Source organism: Hypanus sabinus, unplaced genomic scaffold (assembly GCF_030144855.1).
Source record: "Hypanus sabinus isolate sHypSab1 unplaced genomic scaffold, sHypSab1.hap1 scaffold_124, whole genome shotgun sequence".
NCBI lineage: Eukaryota > Metazoa > Chordata > Chondrichthyes > Myliobatiformes > Dasyatidae > Hypanus > Hypanus sabinus.
The window spans coordinates 473,780-500,195 of record NW_026779303.1 but is presented as its reverse complement, the minus strand read 5'-3'; the positions used below and the strand labels follow the sequence as shown (position 1 = coordinate 500,195).

The following is a 26,416-nucleotide window of genomic DNA, read 5'->3' as shown; positions in this document are numbered from 1 at the left end:
AACAGTGGCAGAAAAGGTAGATGGATCGGAAAGAAAGTATTTGGCACACAAGCCTTCATAAATGAAAATATTGAGTACAGGAGGTAAGATATGATGTTGAATGTGTGTAAGACGTTGTTGAGGCCTAATTTTGAGATTCTGTGCATTACCGGTCACCGACTTACAGGACGGATGTAAAGAAGTTTGGAAGAGTACAGAAAAAAATTACAAGGATGTTGCGGGACTGGAGGACCTGAGTGACAGGAAAAGATTGAACACATTATGCCTTGGAATGCAGAAAACTGAGGGGAGATTTGATAGAGGTACACAAAATCATGACGGGTATAGATAAGGAAAATGCAAGCAGACATTCTGCAACAAAGTAAAGAAGTACTACAACAAGAGGTCTTCAGTAAAGGATGAGTGGTGAAAAGTTTAAGGGACACATGAGGGGAAACTTCTTCAATCAAAGGGTGGTGAGAGTGTGGACTGAGCTAGCAGCGCAAGTGGCACAAATGGTTAAGAGTAGTCTAGATAGATACATGAATGATAAGGGTATAGAACACTATGGCCCAGTGCAGGCCAATGGGAATAGGCAGTTTAAGTAGTCTGGCATGGAATAGATGGGCCAAATGGCCTATTTCTGTGCTGTACTTTTCTATGACTATGACAAATCAGCCACTTATTGTGCAGGAACTTAGGCGGAGACCAGACCAGCAGTACCGCAGTGAAGCCAGTTGACCCAATTTACAATCTGACAGTTTAATATTCATCCTGGATTAATGAGCTGAGGTGAATTTGACCGACGGTCCTGATAAGATGAAAAATTAAATTTAGACTGAATGTCTGTTCAACAGTCCAGGTATGCAGCCACTGCTCTTATATCACACTGATAAATACAGCAGGTGTGAGAGGAAATGGTGACGCTGAACCTGCAGTTCCCAGTGCTCACCACCTTAACAGCTGAAACCAGATCTGCTGGAGACGTCAGAGATCAAAGTCTCCATTGCCATGTAGAACACCTAGAATGTGCAGGAGATTAATATCGATCACTATTACCTATGATACCAGCAGTTTGGTGACAATACACAAACTATACTTGCCTCATTTTCTTCTCTACTGAAATGTCCCTCCTTTGTCAACATCCAATCGAGTCTTTCAACCTTTTCTTCAATTGCTTGTTTGAGTCTGTCCCTGTAGAACTGTCAGCTGGTACAGTCGATACTCGCCCCCCTCTGCCAGGAGGTCGGAGATTGTAAACTCTGGCTCTGGGAATATAAAAGTGAATGTAATCACAAACTCAAATATCGCTTGTCTCCACCGCTCTCACCCAACTCAACAAACCAGTCATCTCTTGAACCTCAGTGTTCACCTGCTTTCAGCTGGAAACACATCTTTTGCCCTAATCTCCAACACTGGCCTTATAACCCACCTATCAATGTGCTGGGCATGACGTTACCAGAAGGAACATATTCCTTAGAAACCTGTCTCTCCTACCGTCCCACTTACTCACTGATTTCAGTTTCAGATGGGCAATAAATGCTGGGAATGTCAATGATAGTCGCTTCCCAGAGATACTCTCTCCATCCTGGTGAATACATTTCCCATAACTCATATCCCCTTATCCGGATTGCTGCATTTCCTCCGATACACATCCTGGAAATCATCTCAGCAGGTAGTACATTTCCTGTAGTAGGGTAACGGGTGCCTCAGTATGCCACATACACCACTCCCACGCATTTCACCTTTCTGAACAACCCTCCAACAAGGAATAGCATTTACCCGCTTCCTGCCTCATTCTGCAAGCACATCACCCTGAGGTTTCACTCACCTGCTCCTTGGTGGGGCCTGGACAATTCCGTGATCAATGAGCTTCTGAGCTGACAGGCGATCACCTCTCTTGTGCTGGTTCCAGATTCCTGATTGGTGTCTCTGACGTCACTGTCTCTGGGCTGAATTTGCTCCTCCTTTTCTGCGGCTGGACTGCTTTCCATTGGGACATTGCTCTCAGTCTGACCCCGCTTTAGTATCTTGCTTCCCATGTCCTGATCATCTTCCCTCGATGAGTTGCCTGAAATAAACCTCTTGAGTACTTTCCGTATCCGATTCAATTTCCCACCTGAAATAAATGATGAATTGCAGGTTTAGAGAAATTTCTACTTAAACAAGGATTAACATTGGGTGTCTGCAATGGAGCTGAGACTTCGGCTGACCAGATTTTGAGTGGGACTGTGCTGGTAAGTGTGAACCACAATTCTTGCCAGGTGAACATTATGATAAGCCGGTGTCTGGACACATCCACACCCAGAAAAGGAACTGGAAAGACACAGTAATACTGATATCAGAATATGCATTAGTTAATTCCCGGGTGATACTGGGAATTATCACTGGGATTATCTTCCACAAGTATAAATCTCCCTGGATCACAAACTGTCCAGTCACCTGTGTCACTCACAGACAAGCCACTGGATTACTCATTGTCCGATCCTCTAGATCACACGTTCTCCGTTTGCTTTGTCACACAGTCTTGTCCCCTGTGTCACAGAATGACCACTGCCTTGAGAGGAACAATGTCCAGTCCCCTGGGTTACAGACTGACCATAACCTTGAAGCCCGTGATGCCTGGTCCCCGGGACCCATCCGGTCTCCTGGATGGTGATTGTCATGGAACAGCTATACAAGTCATTGGCAAAGGGAGAGTCTTGAGTGAAGTTCTAGGAGCTAAACTTCAAGTCTCCCTCTTGCAGTTGCTAATCTATAGGATGGGTGTGATTCAGCTAGAGAGTGCAGAGGAGATTGACAAGTACATTACTGGACGGGGCTGTTTGGTTTTTGTGTTGTATGGTTCGGCTGGGACAGTTTGCCGCCGCTCATGGGAGCTAAAGGGTAACCTTATACACGTACATAAAATAATCAGGGTGCAGATAGGGTAGATGGTTGTAGTCTTTTCCTCAGGGTAGGTGAGTCTGAGACTCGAGGGCAGAAATTTAAAAGGGACTGAAGGGGCATTTTGCCATGTTGCGGGTGATGGGTTACATGCAGCCGGGGGGGGGGGGGGGGTGCAAACACAAATAAAATTACAAAGTTGAGAATATGTGGAAGGAAAAAGGATAGAAGAAGTCTGCAAGGGAAATTTGGGAAAAGCTGCTGGGAAATTCGACAAGCTCAGAGACATTTAGAACAGCATGAATTAGTTGGGCTGAAGACCAGTTTCCACACTGTAATCTCCATTTTATTCCACCTAAAATCACAGATTTGAGCACGATCACAATATCTGCTGGAGACAAAGACAGTTGGTCATTGGTTATACCGGGTCTCTGATCAGAGATACTGAGTATTTAAATTCAGGTAGCAGGTCATCTCAAGAGGGAAATATTGAGAACTCACGTTCACCATTTGGCCACAGACCAGGCATGGATTGGGGTATTAAAACAGAATTAGAATCAGGTTTATTATCACCAACATGTGACGTGAAATTTCTTAACTTAGCAGCAGTACAATGCAATACATAATCTAGCAGGGAACAAATAATAATGGATAAAATAAAATATAATAAACAAATAAGTAAACTAATTACGTATGTTGAATAGATTTTTAAAAACATGCAAAATCATAAAGAATGTATATTATAAATAAAGTAAGGTTGTGTCCAAAGATTGGATGCCCATTTAGGAACTGGATGGCAGAGGGGAAGGAGCTGCTCCTGATTCGCGGAGTTGTGTACCTTCAGGCTTTTGTTCCTGCTTTCTGATGGTAACATTCAGAAAAGGGCATGCCCTGGGTGCTGGAGGTCCTTAATAATGGACGCTGCCTTTCTGAGACCCAGTTTCCTAAAGATGTCTTGGGAAATTTGTAGGCGAGTACCCAAGATGGAGCTGACTAGATTTACAACCTTCTGCAGCTTCTTTCAGTCCTGTGCAGTAGCCCCTCCATACCTGACAGTGGTGCACCAAAGCAGACCACAAGTTTATCTAAAATGAAGTGTGTCCTGATCCTCAGCCACTTCCAAGGCTGGCAATGTTCTCGGCTCAGCTATGGAAAACAGAGTTTGGAAAATTCCCCTCATCTACTTTGCGCATTGAGGGGGGAGTTGATAGCTGTCCTGACAGAACCCGAAATGTATTATCACAGAATCTCTGAAAAACCGGAAATGCTCTTATCACCTGACTCTGAATTTTATAAATGAAAGTTGGAGATGTCTTTCACCTCTAAACAGGCCCTGATGTGTAACAAACCCTGAACCTGGGCTTTACCGTAATGAACAACACCACATTCCTCTTAGTGTTTCACCCTCAACCTGCTGATTCAGGGTCTCCGGCTCCTTTCACTCAGGTGAAGCTTTGCCTGGTGAGCGGAGTCATTCGACCATTACTGGTGTCAGGTCCCTGCGCTGGAACTGTTGGAATGATCGATTACACAAAGCCGCTTTACCAGTGGGGTCAATGACACTGCTTGATGAAACACTTCTCTGCCCTGTTAGTGCCTGTGTGAGTTTCTTCATCTGAACTACTGTGCATCAACAGGGCAGAAGTTTAATTATAAAGATCCCAGTGAACATACCTGTAGCCATTCTGATTCTGACTGACGGTTGTTGATTGTCGTCTTCTTGTTTACACTTTGGTCGCGGTGCAGGACAGCTCCACCTGCTGGTGATGCCCTGAATTGCACAAAACTAGCAGACAGTGAGTCAGAGAGGGTAGGATTACTTTACAAATGTGACAGTACCGCCGTCCTCTGAATCAGAGCAGCAGTTTGCTTAGGGATCAAACATTCCCTGTTAACATCAACTCCCACACCATGTCTGTATGTCTGTCCAGTGATATCTGTTACATCCTACTGATAGAGTCACAGAGCAAGAGAGCGCAGACACAGACATTTCAGCCCATTGAGACAATGCTGACCACAGTGCCCACACAGATGGTCATTATTTTCTAAGTTGGGCCCATTTCCCTCCAGGCCTCTTCATTCCATCTTCACATCCCAACTTCAAGAATTATACAATTGTGCCTGCCTCATCCACTTCCTCTGGCAGGTCCCTCCACATAATCACCATCCTCTGCATGAAACCATTGCTGCTCGTGTTGGTTTTGCAATCTACTTTGCCCATTTAGATCCCCTATAAGCTACGATAATCTTCATCATGAGTACCATCTACTAATTTTGTGTCCTTGCAACACCTAGGGCTTTCATTTATCCAACTTCCAAAGGACTCCTCATGTTCCTTTCAACCTCTAAGTCACTTTTTAAGCTCCTTCCAGGCTACCTTATAATTCACTAGAGCCTTGCTCGAATGTTGCTTCCTAAACCTAAACAATGCTTCCATTTCCCTTTTGCTAAAATGTTCTCATCTCTTGAGAACCACGGTTCATTTATATAAACATTCTTTCACTGTGTGTGGAACAAACCTACCCCGAACCACATTCAAGTGTTCCTGAAACAACCTTCACAGTTTCATTGTACATTTCCCTTTGAAAATGTTTTCCCAATTTACTCTCACAAGTTGCTCTGAACACCATTGTAACTATCCATCCACTAATTAAATACTGCCTCATATCGTCTGCTAATATCCTTGTCCATGACCATGATAAAAGTTGGGGTGTTGTGGTCACTGTCTCAAAAAGGTCACCCATCATGATATCTGTCACCTGACCAGCATCATTGCCTCATACTAGATGCAGAATGGCAACTCCTCCAGTTAGCCCATCCACATACTATGTCAGGTATTCATCCTGGACACACAACACATTCTGCCCCATTGACACATTTTGGAACAAGGAGGTGGGGTCAACATCAGGAAAGTTGATGTCAACGATGACAACAACCTTGTTGCTTTTGCACCTTTCCCAAAACTGCCAAGTTATCTGCTCTCATTATCCCTGCCGCTTTGGGGGTGGCCTATAGAATACTAACGGAATGATAGCCCCCTTCCCATTTCTGACTTTCAGCTACATTGATGTCCACTGTTTATGTAGCTGTGATACCATCCCTAATTAGTAAAGACAATTCTCCCCTTTCACCACCACCCGCTCTCTCCCCCCCCCCCCCACCCCCCGTGTATTATGAAACAACTAAAACCTGGAGCATCAAACACCAACCCTGCCCTTGTAACAGTCTAGTCTGTGTAATGGTGATAACATGTACCATCCATGTTCTAAGTTACTCGTATTCTTAATACTTATTGTATAGAATTAAACTCATTTTGAACTGACTATATGATGCCCTGTCCACATCTGATCCTTCCACAATCTCTGTGAACTTGGCATCTACCTTTATATCAACTCTTCTATCATCTGACCAAACACTCTCATTCCCATCCCACATTGACTGAGTTTAAACTGACCCTGGCAGCTCCAACAGTGCTGGCTGCAAGAACATTTGTTCAACTCAAGTACAGATCTATGCGTTTGGTACAGGGTCAAAGGTGAACATAACTTCACTGTAAAACCTAATTCTGCTTAATCACAGATTTGTAGGCTCTGACAATTTATTAGTAGGGAAGTATTTGATGACGACAGTGTATGGAAATGTAAATGATTGGTTGGCATTTGCTAGTTCGGACTGAATGAAATGTGGTGCTGGGACATTTGGCTTCAAGAGGGTTTGCTCTTAGCAGAGGCTTGCATGACGATACACTCGGGGGCAAGTGTATCATTGCAGCTTGCAATAGACAGAGGAATCAATGCAACGTTGCTGAAGTTCATGGTAATTCCACATTTCTGCAATCACTACAGTAGGAACCAACTGTGGCCTCTTATAAAGGGAGGAAATTCTCAATGCATTTTGAGATTATTGTGACCTAACACAGCCAAGCAAGAAAACAGCAGAACTGATAAGAGTTTGAAATGAGCAAACAATATGAGGGAATGTGTGTGGCTTCACAGATCTGGGATGCTGACAGCACATTAGCAAATCTGGAGTGATTGCAACCGGCACCTCTATATTTATTCAATCCTGCTCCAGCTATTTCCTCCCTTCCTTGGTGCAGAAATGTAATGTCCAAAGGACCAGTGTTTGAGTGAATGAGACTCACCAAACTTTCTCCTGACTGAATCACTGGAATCTCCGAGTCAGATGGGTCCTCTCCAGTTGATGCTCTCAATCCTCGGACTGGTTCACTTGTTGCTGCTCCCTCGTCTTCAGTTGTGGTTTGCTTCCAGTTGTGGATATTTCTTCCAATAAATTTCTCACCGCAGATCTAAATTTAACGTGAGAGATAATGAAGCACATTAACAATACAAAGGAGAATATTTCTGCTCAATGCTCCTAAATGCAAAACTCACTGAAATTTATACTTGAAGAAAAATATAACGATCTCAATGAGCAAATATGTAATTGTCCCTCACAAGTCACAAAACCTGATATGGGATAGGAAGGAGTCATCGTTCAGTCATGGTAAGACACAAGATGGAGGAACAGAATTAGATGATTTGGTCCAACTGGTCTGCTCCACCACTCAACCATGGCTGATTTTTATTCCAACACCATATTCCTGCCTTCCTCCTGTAACCCTGAAGCTACTTAGCAATCATGAATATATTAATCTCTGCCACAAATACACTCAATTGGCAGCCTCATCCACCATCTGTGGCAACAAATTCCACAGATTAGCCACCATTTGACCAAAGAAATTTTTGTCATCTCAGTTTTAAAGGGAAGCTTCTTTATTTTCTGAGTCTGTGCTCACCGATCGCAGGCACCCCATCTAATGGAAACATCCTCTCCAGATCCACTGTATCCAGGCTTTTCAGCATCTGGTAGGTTTACTTAACCATACATTTCCAACCCCGCCCTGCCACCATTGTCCCTCTGAACTCCATTGAGCACAAAGCCCAGAACCATTGACTTAACAGATAGGTGACAGTGAGGGGAAACTCCAAACTTGGTTTGACCAGTGAATCTCCTGGGTCAATTCTACTGCTACAAACATTTAATGACCACATCTCCCTGTGAGGGATGGAATGAGAACTCAATTCTCTCCTTAAATTAGCAGTTATTTTTTCTAAAGGAATTCCAGAAACAAGCAACTGAGACCAGACCAGAAATACTCGCTCAACACCTCATCAGCCCAAGAAGCTTGATCCCCAGAGCCATTTTACCTGTGTCAAGATCTGTGGTATCACAGGGCCACACAGCTGAATCTGCCACTTACTGACCCTAGAATCCTCACACATCATCCCATATCAGGGATTCCCCCACAACCAATGCCCAGCTGCCTCAGATTTCTGATTCACTGTGGAAGAAGGAACATCTGCAGAAGTAGTGACCTGGGCCAAATCCCAAATCCCTAAGCCCAGAATCTCCATCCCAGTAAAATAGCCCAAGCACCAATTTTCCCAGGACTCTTTGTTGCCAGTAACATGGTGCAGTGACTCTGCCATTCAGAGTTCAAATACTAACACTCCTACCTCAAGCTGTGGCAGAATGGGAAGCTGATGATCCTCTGATCAAGATAGCGATCAGGTTGGAAAACCTGGCTGTGGGTCACTAGATACCAGAGATACATTTCACATCGTCTCCAGCAGCTAAACTGAACACATTTTATTATCTTATTGTTAAGTGGGATCTTGCCCAGCACAATTGCCCATCACATTTCCTGTAAACTAACAGGAATAAAATGCTTTTAATATAAAATTGAAATTAAAGTTCTGGAAACTCGGTACATCAGATTGGATGTGTGGAAAGAGAAGCTGTAGAAGAACTACAGTAGAACTACAGAAGAACTACTGTAGAAGCTGTATCAGAACTGGGACTGTCCAAGATGCTGCCCGATCTGCTGAATGGTTACAGCATTTTATCTTTTTACTTCAAATGATGCACTACTATTGACTGATTACAAGATGTTTGTGATGGTCTGAACAAATTTGCACAAATGAAATGCCCACATTCATTAGTTTTCTCTTCATTCAAACACAGGGTTAATACAGTCGACACAGTCAATGCTCTCAATATCCTCCCCACCCCACTATCTAGTTGTTACATCTACTCCTGAGGCCACTAACTCTTACTGAGTTATTCACCACTCCCTGCACATCTGGTGGGCTGTTACTCTGGCAATGGAAAAAGCAGCTCTCCAAAAATGACCGAAAAAGAAAATAACTTCAAATTTTAACTATATCTTTAAAATTCAACTTTAAATACTGCAAATTACCTCAACAGAAAAAGTAACATAATGGCCCTTTTCTAATGTTGAAACTAAAATTGCAATGACTGTCTTTACCCTTCCTCATGCTGCATTCAATAAGTCCTCTGGTAGTTCCAGGTAACAAACACCGATTTCAGAAATAACTCAGTGAGACAAAATACTTCACAATGAAGACAATGGAGGAGAAATATGGTTCATATCTAATCATTGGTGGGATACAGGCTGGGCAGAGGTTGAACAAGATGCTTGATATATATCATTGAGGTGGTGGGATACAGGCTGGGCAGAGGTTGAACAAGATGCTTGATATATATCATTGTGGTGGTGGGATACAGACTGGACAGAGGTTGAACAACATGGTTGATATATATCATTGAGGTGATGGGATACAGGCTGGACAGAGATTGAATAAGATTGTTGATATATATCATTGTGGTGGTGGGATACAGGCTGGACAGAGATTGAATAAGATTGTTGATATATATCATTGTGGTGTTGGGATACAGACTGGACAGAGGTTGAACAACATGGTTGATATATATCATTGAGGTGATGGGATACAGGCTGGACAGAGATTGAATAAGATTGTTGATATATATCATTGAGGTGGTGGGATACAGGCTGGACAGAGATTGAATAAGATTGTTGATATATATCATTGAGGTGGTGGGATACAGGCTGGACAGAGGTTGAACAAGATGGTTGATATATATCATTGAGGTGGCGGGATACAGGCTGGACAGAGATTGAATAAGATTGTTGATATATATCATTGTGGTGTTGGGATACAGACTGGACAGAGGTTGAACAAGATGGTTGATATATATCACTGAGGTGGTGGGATACAGGCTGGACAGAGATTGAATAAGATTGTTGATATATATCATTGTGGTGTTGGGATACAGGCTGGACAGAGGTTGAACAAGATGGTTGATATATATCATTGAGGTGATGGGATACAGGTTGGAGAGAGGTTGAACAAGATGGTTGATATATATCACTGAGGTGGTGACATACATGCTGCACACGGGCTGAATGAGGTGGGAAGTAAGCAGATGGAACTAGGTGGGAGAAGGGATCAAGGGTGATCACTGATGGTTCACAAGCAATATATGGCTACCGAATTAATGAAACATACTGTGCTGCTCTGGGTAGTGGGTGGGGTCGTGGTTGACAACCCACCCCTGCATTCCTAATGACCAGCACTGTTTGTTGTTCTTGTGTTAAAATGCATTGCGAGATTATGGTGGGAATTTCCAGTTCACTTATTGTTAAATTTTAACCTGGGTTATACAGTAATTTGCTCTTGTTGTTTGTTGGTCAGACTGACTGTAACCGGGGAGTGTGATGGTCACCGCCCCCATCAGTTGGAGACTGGTTGGGTTCACTCTCCGGGTCACGGTGCCCAGTCTGTTTTGTGTTGTTTGTTGGTCAGACTGACTGTAACCGGGGTGTGTGATGGTCACCTCCCCCATCAGTTGGAGACTGGTTGGGTTCACTCTCCGGGTCACGGTGCCCAGTATGTTTTGCGTTTATCATAATAAAACCATTATTGAGATTAAGCAGCGCCCTCATCTGTCATTATGGACCAAATGCTCGCCACAATACCACTGTATAAAAGATACCAAAATAACAATGCTAGAACAAACTGTATGAACTTTGTCATATACGCTTTGCCAATCACCAAATTTTATCAATGCACCATAAAAAGTTTTCCATCCGGATACTTCACGCCTTGGTATGGTGACTGCTTTGCCCATGGCCGCAAGGAACTGCAAAGTTACGGACACAGATCAGCTCATCACAGAAACCATTCTCCCCTACATGAACTCCTTCTGGACTTCCCACTCCCTCAGTAAAATCAAAGATCCCCACAACCCGGGACATTCTCCTTTCTCACCCACACCATTAGGGAGAAGACACAACAGTCATTAAGTATGTATCACCAGACCATGGGTGTTTCTCCCCAACAATGAACTGACATACAAGCATAATTAGGCCATTTGGCTCATCGAGTCTGTTCCAGCATTCAATCATGTCTGATCCTTTTTCCCTCTTCAGCCCCACTCCCCGGCCTTCTCACCACATCCAATTAACATATCAATCTCCATCTTAAATACCCCCAACCTGGCCTCCAAGGCTACCTCTGCTAATTCCACAAATTCACCCACACTGGCTAAAGAAATTTCTGAGTTCAGTGAAGCATATCCCTCTGATCATCAACACTGTTCAGGGCTTTGCATTTAACAGTGTACTGTCTCATACATTCGACCTACCGAGCTGCCAAGATGATCATCACTAATCAAATCTCACTGAGATTTCTCAGGTCCTGTTGAATTTATTGACAAGTGCACAAGTACGGGAAGGTACAGGGACAGAGAAACACTGACTTGTGGCAGCCTCACAGGCAAGTACATTCAGATAACACACGGAACACAAATTGTCCAATTCTCTAACACACGGAACACAAATTGTCCAATTCTTTAACACACGGAACACAAATTGTCCAATTCTCTGTCAGTAACAATATAGAAACATGTTTAACTTCATCCTGCTAATAGGACCAGAATAGCACGGGCTGAGCGGCGGCTCATCTCAGACGGTTCGGTGTGAAGGTCTCACAACCCGGACCGACCCGGGCAGATTCTGTGAAGGAAGCGAGGCGAGGTCGCCAATTTGGGAAAGTTCATCCCCTCCCCCTTCAGGTTTCACCGATCACCTTGTGTTTCTCTCTCCCTCCCCACCCCCACCTTTTATTCTCCAGTCCTGCCGAAGGGTTTCGGCTGCTAATGTGACTGTACTCTTCTCCTAGATTCTGACCGGCCTGCTGAGTTCCTCCAGCCTTTTGTACACGTTGCTCGCATTTCCAGCAACTGCAGATTTTCTCTTGTTTGAGTTCGGGAAAGTTAACTCACTACCCAACGTCAGACCTCCCACTTGGGACCGGCTTCGATACTCAACGAAGGGAAATTGTCAGTGTTGCTCCGCAGAGAAGGAACCCCTCCCGATGCCGATCCCACTGCTGACCCACTTCCACAACGAACGGAAAATACCACTCTTCAAGGACTCAGCATGCGCAGTGTGAACATTGCGTCATCAGTGTGGAAGGCAGGGCTCAAAAACGAACCTGCAGATGCTGCAGCTCTGCGGCAAAATGGGGTCACGTGACAGGTGGAGAGTCTCCCATGTGACCCGGTGACTCTGCTCCTCGACCCTCACACGCTGCCCGACCCACAGCGTCATCTACAACACTATTTCATATTTACAACAGCTACATTTGTAATTTTCCCTCTGCATCTTCCATATCCCATCCCACTACACCTGGGTCACAGGGTTTTGGGTTCAGTTCCCATCCTGGTCCGACACAGAAGTCAGACACAAACAGGAACTGCGCAAGTCTCATTTAAATCATTTTATGTTTATAAGCACTAATTCGGTGACCAGTGGTGTGACTCAGGAATCTATTCTGGGACCCTTACTCTTCGTGATTTTTATAAATGATCTGGATGAAGAAGTGGAGGGATGGGTTAGTAAGTTTGTTGATGACACAAAGGTTCGTGATGTTGTGAGTAGTGTGGAGGCTGTCAGAGTTTACAGTGGGACAGTGATAGGATGCAAAACTGGGCTGAGAAGTTGGAGATGGAGTTCAACCCAGATATGTGTGAAGTGGTTCATTTGGTAGGTCAAACATGATGGTAGAAAACAGTATTAATGGAAAGACTCTTGGCAGTATGGAGGATCAGAGGGATTTTGGGGTCCAAGTCCACAGGACGCTCAAAGCAGTTGTGCAGGTTTACCCTGTGGTTACGAAGGCATACGGTGTATTGGCTTTCATCAATTGTGGAATTGAATTTAGGAGCCGAGAGGTAATATTGCAGCTATATAGGACTCTGATCAGACCCCACTTGGAGTACTGTGCTCAGTTCTAGTCTCCTCACTACAGAAAGGATGTGGAAACCATAGAAAGGGTGCAGAGGAGATTTACAAGGATGATGCCTGGATTGGGGAGCATATCTTATGAGAATAGGTTGAGTGAACTCAGCCTATTCTCCTTGGAGCGACGGAGGATGAGATGACCTGATAGAGGTGTAGAACATGTTGAGAGGCATTGATCGTGTGGACAGACAGAGGCTTTCTCCCACAGCTGAAATGGCTAGCACAAGAGGGCACAGTTTTAATTGCTTGGAAGAGGAGATGTCAGGGATAAGTTTTTTTACACAGAGAGTGGTGAGTGTGTGGAATGGGCTGCCGGCGGTGGCGGTGGAGGTGGATACAATAGGGTCTTTAAAGAGACTCCTGGAGGGGTACATGGAGCACAGAAGAACAGAGGGCTATGGTTAACCCAGGGTAATTTCTAAGGTAAGGAGATGCTCAGCCCATTATTGTGAGTCGAAGGGCCGTATTCTGCTGTAGTTTTTCGATGTTTCTAATTTCTATTCACATTCCTCACTGGACAGGAACACTGAAACAGAGGTGAGAAAAAGCCCCCCTCCCTGACCAAACCGTCAGCAAGATGGCGGCTGCTCTCCCTTCTCAGCCACATGTTCCTGCCCGATCCTCATTTTCTCGATCCCTTCAGTCTCCACACATCTGACGGCCTCTGTTTTATGTGAGGACGATCACTGAGACGGCAACTCCCTCTGTGGTGGGGATTTACAGACATTCAACACTCTCGGAGTGGAGGCATTTCCCCTAATCTCAGTCCCGGACAGTCCACCCCCTTTTTCAGAGACTGGGATCCCTGGTTCAGCCGGTAATGATGTTGTACATTTCAATGTGTTCACCTCTCAGTCCTCGATTCTCCAAATGAAAGAGGTATTGCATTTGATCTTTCCTCATATGATGACCCCACCACACCAGGGATCAGTCAGGTGAATCTTCATTGCACTCTCTCCAGCAAATACTCTGACCTCTTTTGTTAATCCTCTATGGAATTAATTTCCATCTTCTGCAGCCCGGTGTTGCCCCAACCACTCACCTCCCACCACTGTCACTCTCACCACCTTCCTACCTCCCCCCTCACACGGATCCACCTCTCACTCCCCAGCTCTTGCCCCATCCCCACCCCTCACCTCTTTTCTCTGACTATATCCTGTCCACTCTTAGTCCAGAGGGAGGGTCTCGGCCCGAAATGTTGATGGTCCATTTCCCTCCACAGATGCTGCCCGACCCACTGAGTTCCTCAGGCAGTTTGTTCTTTGGTCTGTATAACCCGTGTCAGTATGGGGTGCGGGATTTTACACCATATTCCAGGTACAATCTCAACAAAGCCCAAATAACTGTTAAGGTCATTTTCATTCTTATACCCAGTAACTCTTGCAATAAATACAATGTACCTTGGGCCTCCCTCCCTACCCAATGCACCTCAGTCCATCTCCATTCGATCACACTCAGGGTTTCGGTTTGTCCTATAGAAGTGGGTGATCTCAAATTTCCCACATTGGCCTCCAGCTGACCTGTTGTTCCCACTCACTTATTTTGCCTCTGTAACCCCGAAACCTTTTGACAAGAGACACAGAACATAGAACAGTGCAGCACAGGAACATGCCATTTGGCCCACAATGTTGTGCTCAAACTATTTAATTAATCAAATTGCCAACTAAACTAATCCCTTCTGCCTACACAATTTTCCCTCACATTCATGTGTCTATCTAAACATCTCTGAAATGTCTCCAATATATCTGGGGCTACCATCACCCCAGGCAGCACATTCCAGCAACCCACCACTCTGTGTGAAAAAAACACTTCCCCCCACATCTCCTTTCAAACTACCCCTCTCACTTAAAATGCATGAATCTTGATATAGACATTTCTACCCCGGGTAAAAAGGGAGGATCTGGTCCAGCGGATCAAACAGCTCAGTTCGCGTGTCCTTTCAAGATTACATTAATATTAATATAATATTCATATTAATTGCCCTTTATTAACTAATCATATTGTTATGAATATTAATATTCATATTTACCGATGAGTATTTATTGATATTCACATTAATTACTGTCTAATCTTACTGTTAACATTGTGGTTATTACAAACTCCCGGAGTCTGGGACATCTGTCACCAGCATGGTCTGCGAGTGCCGATTGGGAAGGGGGAGGCGGCGTCAGTGACCTCAGCACCAGAAAAGGACACGGGTTTGTACAGCCTCCTGTGAGATACAAATGTCCACATAGTGGACTCAGATCTGGTGGCATATCTGGAGTTGACGAATCTTACTGTTAAATGGGATCTTGCCCAGCACAACTGGACATCAGGCCAACAGGAATAAAATACGTTTAATATGAAATTGAAAGTGCTGGAAACTCTGTACATTAGATTGGAAGTGTGGAAAGAGAAACACTAGAAGACCCAGTATCAAAACTGGGACTGTACAAGATGCTGCCCGATCTGCTGAACGGTTCCAGCATATTCTCTTTATACTTTAAATGATGCACAACTATTGACTGATTACAAGATGTTCGTGACGGCCTGAACAAAGTTACACAAATGTAATGCCCACGTTCATCAGTTTTGTCTTCGTTCCAACACAGGGTTAATACAATCGATACAGTCAATGCTCACAACATCCCCCCACCCCACTGTCAGTCTGTTACATCTGCTCCCGAGGCCGCTGTGCTCATTGAGGGAGCGTGACCAGAGAGCGAACAAACGTCCACCATTCCGTGCAGGTCAAGTGGGCTATTCCCGGCAACAGAGGAAGAGGCTCTCCAAACATGACCAAAACAGGAAATTACACACTCAACTTTAAATGCTGAGCCTCCTTCTGACAGAGATTAACACAGCGGTCATTTGGTAAATTGAAACTAAAACTGTAGTGACTGTCTTTACCGGACCTTGTGCTGCATTCTAGTCCATTTGCTAATTACGTGTAACAAACACCGATTTCAGAAATAACTCAGTGAGGCCGACAGTTAGGGGAAGTTACCGGGACTCACTGCCCAACATCAGACTCCCGACACGGGCCTCAATATCCACCGATGGGAAACTGATTTCTCCCCCGGCTCCCCGCCCGAGGGGGCAAGGACCCCTCCCCCCACTCGCTCCCTCTCCCGATCCGCTTCAACATCGAACGGGATGAAAACAAACCACCGCCCACCCGGGGGCTGTGAGCGCGCAGGGTGATTATTGTGTCATCAGAGCGGAGCGTCTCCCCAGGGGGAAAATTCCAGCGACCGAACCAGCAGACTCCGTGGGGAACACAAACTCGCCCCTCACATCTCCTTTAACCTACCCCCCCCCCCCACCCACTTATCTTAGAAAATTCAACCCTGGGAAAAAAGATATTCTCTAACTGCTGTATCGACGTCTCTGAAATTCATACAAACGTCCATCCAGTCTCACCCCAGCCTGCGCCGCTCTGGAGAAAAGGACACAAGTTTGTCCAGCCTCTCGTTATAGCTCATGCCCTCTAATCCAGGCAGTGTCCTAGTAAACCTCTTCTGTGCCCTGTCCAAAGCCCCGACATCCTTCCGAGAATGGGGGCGACCAGAACTGTATGAAACACTCCAGATGTGGTCTAAACAGTTTGACAAAGCTGCAACACAACTTCCCGACTTTTGAACTCAATGCTTCAACTAATAAAGACAACCATGCCATTTGCCTTCTTAACCACCCGATCAATTTGTGCAGTCTCTTTCAGGGAGCGTTGCACGGAGTCTAAGATCCCTCTGATCATCAACACTGTTCAGGGTTTTGCATTTAACAGTGTACTGTCTCATACATTCGACGTACCGAGTTGCCAAGATGATCATCACTAATCAAATCTCACTGAGATTTCTCAGGTCCTGTTGAATTTATTGCCAAGTGCACAAGTACGGGAAGGTACAGGGACAGAGAAACACTGACTTGTGGCAGCATCACAGGCAAGTACATTCAGATAACACACGGAACACAAATTATACGATTCTCTGTCAGTAACAAGATAGAAACATGTTTAACTTCATCCTGCTAATAGGACCAGAACAACGGGCTGAGCGGCGGCTCATCTCAGACGGTTCGGTGTGAAGGTCTCACAACCCGGACCGACCCCGGCAGATTCTGTGAAGGAAGCGAGGCGAGGCCGCCAGTTCGGGAAAGTTCATCCCCTCCCCCATCAGGTTTCACCGATCACATTGTGTTTCTCTCTCTCTCTTCCCCACTCCCACCTTTTATTCTCCAGTCCTGCCGGAGGGTTTCGGCCGCTAATGTTTACTGTACTCTTTTCCTGGATTCTGCCCGGCCTGCTGAGTCCCTCCAGCATTTTGTGCGCGTTGCTCGCATTTCCAGCATCTACAGATTTTCTTTGTTTGATTTCGGAAAAGTTAACTCAGGACCCAACGTCAGACCTCCCCGCTCGGGACAGGCGTCAATACTCACCGAAGGAAAATTTTTGGTGTTGACCCGCAGAGAATAATCTGTCTCCGGCTCCCCATCCAAGGGGGCGAGGACCCCCTCCCGATCCCGATCCCTCTGTCGACCCGCTTCCACACACAACGAAAAACCAACACTGCCGATCCCGGGACTGTGAGCATGCGCAATGTGCTTTTTGCGTCAACAGGCGGTGGGCGGGGCCTCGGAATCAAACCCGCAGATGTTGCTGCCGATCTGAGCGAAACGGGATCACATGACGCTGGAGGGTCCCACGTGATCCGGTGAGTGTTCCTCGCCCTTCACACACTGCCGTACCCACCGCCGCATTTCCCATATTATTTAATTATTTCCCTATTTACAACAGATACGTATTTAGTTTTTCCCTCCATATCTTCCCCAATCCTTTTCCCTCCACCCCAGGTCACAGAGTTAGAGTTTCGATTCCCATCCCATCCCAAAACACACAAATCAGACCCACACAGGAAATGTGCTGGTTTCATTTAAATCAGTCTATGATTATAAACACTCATTCCTCTTCATATTCCTCCGGGATCACTGGACAGGAACACTGAAACAGCAGGAGGTGGCCATTCAGCCCCTCTAACCATCAGCAAGATGGCGGATGCTCTCCCATCTCATCCACATGTTTTTGCATGATCCTCATTTCCTCGATCACTTCGGTCTCCACACATCTGCGGACCTCTGTTTTATGTGAGGACGATCACTGAGTCTTCATTGCCCTCTGTGGTGTGGATTTACAAACATTCACCACGCTCGGAGTGGAGACGTTTCCCCTCATCTCAGTCCCGGACAGCCCACCCCCTTTTTCAGAGACTGGGATCCCTGGTTCAACCGGTAATGATGTTGTGCATTTCAATGTGTTCACCTCTCAGTCCTCGATTCTCCAAATGAAAGAGTTATCACATTTGATCTTTCTTCAAATGATGACCTCACCACTCCAGGGATCAGTCTGGTGAATCTTCATTGCACTCTCTATAACAAATACTCTCTAACCTCTTTGTTAATCCTCTATGGAATTAATTTCCATCTTCTGCAGCCCCGTGTTGCCCAACCAGTCACCTCACACCCCTGTCACTATTTCCACCTTCCCACCTCCCCCTCAGCTGCATCCACCACTCACTCCCCAACTCTTGCCCCATCCCCACCACTCACCTCTTTTTTCTGACTACTTCACTCCACTCTCAGTCCAGAGGGAGGGTCTCGGCTCGAAATTTTGACGGTCCATTTCCCTCAACTGATGCTGCCCGACCCATTGAGTTCCTCTGGCAGTTTGTTCTTTGGTCTGTATAACCCGTGTTAGTATGGGGAGCGGGATTTTACACCATATTCCAGGTACAATCTCAATAAAGCAAAAATAATTGTCACTTTGCCCGGACCATTGGCCCCGCTTGCAGGGCAACAGTCTGCCGGTGTTTGCCCCCAATGTGGTAAATCCCACTTCTTGACAACCCCGTGGGCTCATACATTTCCACAGATGAGCCCCTCCTGACCCTACCGGGACAAGCATCCTGTCCGCCCCCTCTCAGACCATTTTCATCCTTTCAATAAAATCTTGCCTCTCCCTCCCCGGGGAACCGGCATCAAACCGACGGGTTGAGTGGTCTCTTCCTACCTCTCAGCAATACATCACATCTTGGCCGGAGGAGATGCTTCACAAACGCCCCCAACTTCCCTCGGAGGGAAATGGAAATAAATGAAGAAACAGGAAATTTACTTTGGGATTTGTTCCGCTCTGACGAGAGCTCGGCTTCACAGCGGGAGACGAACTCAGCCGGGATAACGCCCTCTGCACTGGTCCCTCTCCTCTATTGGGTGTAACCAGTGATTAACATTCCTGCGCACCAATGGCAATAGCGGATCTCCTGTCGGCGGAGGGGGAAGGGCTGGTCACGGGAATAGTAGTTCAGCCGTTAAACCGATAATGCTGGAGCTCAACAGCGCGTGGGTGACGTAAGACACCGCGCTCGTGAGGGCAGATCCCGGCGTGGGGAGCCCATGTGTGACGTCAAGCGCGTGAGTGAGCCTGTGACGTCACTCGTGGGGGGAGCACTCCTATTTAAAAACACATAAATGAAATGTTGCTTTTCTGCCCAGCGTGCACGCTCTTCAATGCTGACTGGTTCTTTTATATCATTCCACAAGATAGCTGTTCTGTATCCGGATTCATAGATAATACTGCATTGGTCTCTGCAGTCGGGATCCTCTATCCAGTATCGAAGATTCCCAAAATCTTCGAAAGGCTGTTTCTCTGGAATTCCCCAATCATCAATATCCATGTGCTTATCAAAGTCTGTGAAGAAATTGACACGAAAGGTATTGCTGCTGTCTAACTTGCATCCATCTGCATCTTTTTACCGCACCCACAGCAAAAGCTGGTGAACTGTATTCCCTATCGTCTTCCATCTGTCCCTGAGTAAAATCCATCTGTAATATCCCCAAACTTGGAAAAGATCTTCTGGATAACATTTCGACGTTTCTCTAGCCAATCTGGTTCAACTTGTGGTCCATTATCCACAACAATAACAGAATCTATTCCATCAGCTTCTGGAGGTTGATTGTTTAAAATATCACCCGGCAATTCCTCGTCGGAGATAGCATCATCCACGAAGCCTTCAGGATCACTGAAACCTTCCTCCGGCTCCTCCAACACTTAGAGCCCCGTGGAGTTGTTGACACTGATCAGCTGGATGACTGGGAGGAAGAGACAGTTGATTTTATTTCTGACAGAAGAAATTATCCCTTTTGGAGATCAGGAGTAGTCTGATACAGTGCCACCATATTTTGCAGCGAAGCTGATTTCTCCTGCATCATCTAGAAGTTCAATGTGCTCCACGCTGCAAAGATCATCACAGTGCCTTTTCCTGTATCAGTTTCCGTGGTGGTGATAAAGACGCTGCCTTCACTTTTACTAATTGTGAATAAATTCCACTAATTAGCAGCAGCTCAGCAGTTTACTTTGTGCAACTATCGCTAGTCACTGTGGAAGCTGTCATTGGTTTAAGTAAGTATATTATTGAGGCACTCTTTCCCGTAGCCATTGGCTATTTTTACATCCATGGTAAGTTAACATTGTATTTTGTACGGAGGATTATTGAGACTACAAAGAGAATTATTACGTATTTTAGTGTCCACACTGGACTGTACCCTCCTCCATTCAGGTTATATCTGACATCAAACGGGATAAAATAAACCTTAGTAACACAAAAAAAAAACACGTAAATGGTCGTTTCTCATGATTTCGGTGGGACAACAACATTGATCACGGGTTTCATCACTGAATCCAGTGTTGTGGGATGTAAAGTCCCCTGTTATGTGTCCGGCTGTGCCGTGTTGTTGGTGGAGTGGGCAGCGTGGTGTTTGTCTCGATTCCGGTCGCAACACCAGAATTGCCAGCGGGGTCCACACACAGAGTATCAGTCAACAGAGCACCTCTCGTCCCTGCAATCTTTGTCTCCCGGTAAACTCAACACCCTGACAGTGTGGACCATAGATACCCCTTCCTCTCAGAGTCAGGGAATCATTCAGACAGCTGATCGCTGAGAGGAATTATACTTATTGGTCATTAAAGTTCGCCCAGATTCGTTTGGACGGATTTGATGTGGAGTTCGGGGTGTCACAGTGAAAGGGCCGGACGGTCGAACTCTCTCCGTTGTCCAAACATCCTTCCAGGTGAGGCGACACTTCACCTGTGAATCCTCCGGGGTCGCCTGTTGTGTCCGCTGCTCCAGATGTGGCCGCCTCTACACTGGCGACACCGGCTCCTCCGCAGTTGTGCGGGGCAGGGGTGTTCTTTACCGGGTGTGGCTATTTTCTTTCTTTTGTGCGGAGGGGTGGGTTTAGGGGGTTGACAATCGGGATGCCGTTCTTTTTTTATGCGGGAGGTTGGGGTTGGAGTTTCATTTTTTTTCTCTCTGATCGACTTTCATGTTTTCTTTGTTTGGTTCTCTGGAGAAGAAAAAAAACTCAGCGTTCTTTATGGATACCTGCTTTGATAATAAATTAACCTTTGAACTATCCGCTCCGAGGGGGACTTCCGGTGTCCAAACATTTCAATTCCGATTCCCTTTCCCGTTCCGACGTGTCAACCCATCTTGTGCCAAGATGAGTCCACCCTCAGTGTCCAAGATCAGAACCTTATGTTCCGTCTGATGGCATGAATATAGATTTCTCCTTCCGGTGAAAAAATTCCCTCACACCCCTCCCTCCCACTCCCTCTCTGACTTTTCACGTCCTCTCACCTGCTTATCACTTCTCTCTGGGTCCACTGCTCCATCCCTTTCTCCGATTCTCCAATCTCCTCTCCTATTAGACTCTATTTTCTTCTGATCTTGAGCTTTCCCACCTACCTGGCTTCACGTGTCATCTTCCAGCGAGGCATTTCCTCGCCCGCACCGATTTTATTCAGATATTTCTCCCATCCCATCTCAGTCCTGAAGGAGGGTTCAAGTGGAAACGTCGACTGTTGACTCTTTTCGATTGATGCTGCCCGGCCTGCTGAGTTCCGCCAGCATTTTCTGTGTTGCTGTAAATTTCCAGCATCTGCAGACTTTGTCGTGTTTGTGATCTTCCTCTCCGTTGTCCCTCTGGCCTCCGACCACTGGTGGCGCTGTGCAGACCTCCGTCCACCGGTGTTGCTACGGAGAACCTCCTGCGAAACGCAGGCGCGGCGTTTCTCCTATTCGGGCTGATCCCGGGGTTGTGTAAATCGGGACCGGCTGCAGAGGGAAAGGCTTGGGATCGAGCTCGGCCGGACGGCTGGAAGCTCCGGGCTCTCCGGTCCCGAGCCCCGGTTTTAGCTTTGCGCCCGAACCCTGTGGGATCGGTAAGTTGTGGTTCCCCGAGCCGGAAGGATGTTTGGAACGAAAGGAATCTGTGTGTATGGATAGAGCTGATAGGTGGATGTATAAGTGAGGGGTGAGTGGTCGGATGAGGGATGTGGGAGCAGAGTGGTGATCGGACGTTCCCTAACCCGGGGAAGAGAGGTCCCGGGACAAAATAAGTTGTTAACTGGGGAGAATCTGGGCAATTGGATGAGCCAGTTGGCGTGTCCTTTCAGGAAGCAGCAATTCTCTGTTCATATTAATTACTGTGTAATCTTGCTGGTAACATTGTGTTTGTTACAAAGCCCCAGAGTCTGGCAGCCTCTGTCATCGTCATGGGCTGCGACTGTAGATTGGGAAGGGGGGGGTGGGGGAGAGAGGTCAGTGACCTTTGCATCAGAGGAGGACACGGGTTTGTACAGATGGTTCGGATCAGGTGGGACAACCGGTGTTTGCAAAGGGAGAGAGAGTTTTAACCAGCGCAGCATGGTCAGAGGTGGAGGGGTACAGGAGCTGTCTGATAGATCGTTTTAATTGTTTTTTATAATCTCACAGATGGTGACTGAGGAAGAGGCTTGTTGATGGAGGATACCCGGAGGTGAGCAGGTCAGACACGGTATCAGGAGAGTGACAGTGATGTGATTTCCTGTGTCACGGGTACAGACAGTCATCTCAAGTGAGGAGTTTGTGCGGAGATGCAGCTTCCCTGGAGATGGAGGAAAGAGGACACACCAACAGGTGGAACCAGCTGTGGCAAAACATGGTTTGTCAGGTCTGACGATGAGCTGAATGTACCATAACCTTCAGACTGAATCAGAAATTCATTCTGAGGGTATTTGAAATGTCAGAAGCAGGGGAGATATGATCCCTTGTCTCCATCAGACCCTCAGTGAGATGGTTCCAGTTATAACGTGCAGGGATGAAAGCACAGTGTTTGGATTCTGATTTAATCACTGATTCTGACACAGTGAGAGGGTTAGTTTTGCTGTAAGGCAGCAATATTAATGGAAGAAGACACAAGAACTTCATCAATTGCCAGTTGTTTAGCAAAAATAATCAATCGCTATGCTACCTTGACAGAAACAGATATTCACAGAGGTGACAAAGGGGTTCAGTCTGGAGAGGGGTGTGGAGTTTTGAAATCAATGCCTTGCGGTGCCACCATCGTTAATTTAGCATGTCCGGAGTGGTGGATCACACAGCACGGAAACAGGCCTTTGGCCAGCCATACCTGTTCTGACCATCCACTCACTGTCTACACTGGTCCCATTTATCAGCACGTGGTTCACAGCCGACTGTGTCTCGGCAGTTTCAATGCTCATCCTCTTCGTAAATGTTGTGAAGGGACCTGCCTCCACCACCACCTCAGGCAGTGAGTTCCAGATTTCAGCTACCCTCTGAGTGAAAAGTCTCTTCTTCAGATCCCTCTAAACCTCTTCATCCTCTGCTTAAATCTGTGCGCTCTGATCGGTGACACCTCTGTCCCAGGATAGTGGCCAATATGGGCATCAGTGAGGCCTTTGATAACATTCACAGGGTAAGTTGCTGTGGAAAGTCAGATCACACGGGATCCAGGGAGAGCTGGCTCACTGGATGCACAGTTGTCTTGATGGTAGGAAGCAGAGAGTGATGGTGGGAGGCTGTTTATTGGACTCGAGGCCTGGGCCTAGTGAGGTTCCTCAGCGTTACTCCCCATTGCTCTCATTATTCATTGACTTTTAATTAATTTGCATTTGCACAGTTTGTTGAATTCTATGCTCCACTTGATCTTTCATTGATCCTGTTACTATTCTATAGATTTGCTAAGTGTTCCTGTAGGAAAACAATCTCAGGGTTGTATGTGGTGACATATATGTACTCTGATAATAACATTTACTTTGAACATCAACCACTGCTACTTGTCACCCAGATCAATAATTTGGTTAAGAATATACAGGATTTGGAGAGCTTCGCAGCAAGTTCAAACAATTAGTTTTTCTGAAAGATATTAAGTATAAACACTCCGCTCTGTTTCCCTCTCCGCACTCGACCACCCCCTCCCATTACTGTCTTCCCTCTCTGCCCCATCCTCCCTCTCACCCTGATATTGGACATTCATTCAGGGTGAAAGTGAATTATTTCCGAGGAATCTGAAGGGGAATTCTTCACTCAGAGGTTGGTGAGAGTGTGGAATGAGCTGCCAGTGGAAGTGGAAGATGTGGGTTTGATTTAGACACAAAAGAGGAATTTAGGTGAGGACGTGGATGGAAGTTGTATGGAGGCTCTGGTGCAGTTAGTTGGAACTAGGCAGTAACAACAAGAACAGGTCAGCATGGACTAGAAGGGCCAAAAGACCTGTTTCAGTGCTGCGGCTGCTCTCTGTGACTCTAATAATATTCTCATTTGTAATTTCCACAATCAGTACTTTGCTGTTTATGACTGAATCCAGAAATTTACTCAAACAAGAACTGAAAGACTCTTGGCTGGCTACAGAAAGTGTTCACAAGCTGTGATACTTGCCAAAGGGGGTGTTACTCGGTACTGACCAAGCAGGGTCCGCAAAGTTTTGTTTCTGGCCCTTTTCCTTTTTTGTTATTTTGAAATTGTAAAAGATGGAAATAAAAATGTAATCTTGCTTAAAATATTAAAGAAATGTGTCATCTTTAACTATGCCTTTTGTAATCAGGTCATCTTTTAATCACTTAGCTAGTCACAATAACAGAAGTTTTGACCAGGGGTGCCTAAACTTGTGCATGCCACTGTATATATCCTGTGCCATCCAAGTTGCTTCCAAAAATTCCAGCCATTGCTGCTCTGTTTTCATCCCTGCCCAGATTTTTTTTAGATCAATTTTGACTAATTTTTCTCTCATGCCTCTCTAATTCTCTTTATTCCACATCGACTTTAGCTTCTCCTTCACTAATGTCATGGTGAATTTGATCATATTATATTCACTTGCCCCTAAGTGTTCTTTGGATTTTAGTGACCTAATTAATTCTGGCTCATTACAACACCCAATCCAGAATAGCTGACCCCCAAGTGAGCTCAACCATGAGCTGCTCTAAAAAAGCATCTTGTAGCTATTCTAGGAATTCCTCCTCTTGAGACCAACACCATCCTTCCTAATCTCCTGCATGACAATCCCCCATGACTATCCTAACATTACACTTTTGGCAAGCATTTTCTATCTCCCCTTGTAATTTGTGGACCACAAATTGAGGCTCTCGAAACAATTCCTATCAGGGATTTTGTTTTACATTTGCTCTTCCTTAATTCTACTCACTGATATTCTACATCTTCCAACCCTGTGCCACCTATTCCTCATGTTTTTATTTAATATTTTACCAACAGAGCTACACGACACTACAACCGGCTTGTTATTTCAAGAAACACAAGTATGTGGGAAACGAGAGGACCTGCAGATGCTAGAAATCTAGAGAACTAAACACAAAGTTCTGGAGGAGCTCAGCATGTCAGGCAGCATCTATGGATGGGAATCAACATTTCGGGCCAAGACCCTTCACCAGGACTCTTGATACCCACATATCTGGAATATCAACAAGCAAAGACAATAGAAAATAGTGTGAAATAGGGAGAACCTTTGACAAAATTTAGTTCGAGGCTTAAGAAAACCTGCCAGAGCTCAGTAATTAACAAATACAACAAAGGCAATAAACACTTTCATCAATACCGACATTGACTTTTTCTAAATAAAAATACCTTAGTCCTACTTCAATCAGTAAAATTTACAAAGATAAATAAGAACTTCAGAAAACTTCAGAAAAGACTACTTACACTCAAACAGTACCTTAGACAGGAGGAAGAGGAATAACACAAATGAAAAAAAAATCACACAACAGTCAGATAAAACTTTTAGGTGTATATTTTCTTCAAAAGTAAACGGGATTCAGCACTCCAAGTGTGTATGTGCAATTGTGCTAAGAAGACCAGAAAACTTAAATGAGAGGCCAACTCAGAAAAATGAATAATCAATATGGAAGAAAACATTAACAAATGGAATGAGTATGACTCTCCATGGGAGACATCCCAACGATCTGAGCAGACAAGATGTTGAAAAGGAAGCATCAAGCACCTGACTGAGAGTTGGACACCTCTTCCCAGAAAC

The 26,416-nt window shown here is 45.5% G+C and overlaps 1 protein-coding gene and 1 long non-coding RNA gene across 2 annotated transcripts in view; one reads left to right on the top strand and one right to left on the bottom strand.

The window, feature by feature from the left end:
- Positions 1-26,416, top strand: part of LOC132386637 (zinc finger protein 271-like) — an 89,402-nt gene that overhangs the window by 25,709 nt on the left and 37,277 nt on the right. The window lies entirely within an intron of this gene.
- Positions 1,184-17,891, bottom strand: LOC132386657 (uncharacterized). The gene is made up of 4 exons (XR_009509630.1): positions 17,477-17,891; positions 7,010-7,174; positions 1,811-2,098; positions 1,184-1,247 (listed from the first exon to the last, which is right to left on the bottom strand). It is a non-coding gene; the product is annotated as an uncharacterized LOC132386657 (long non-coding RNA).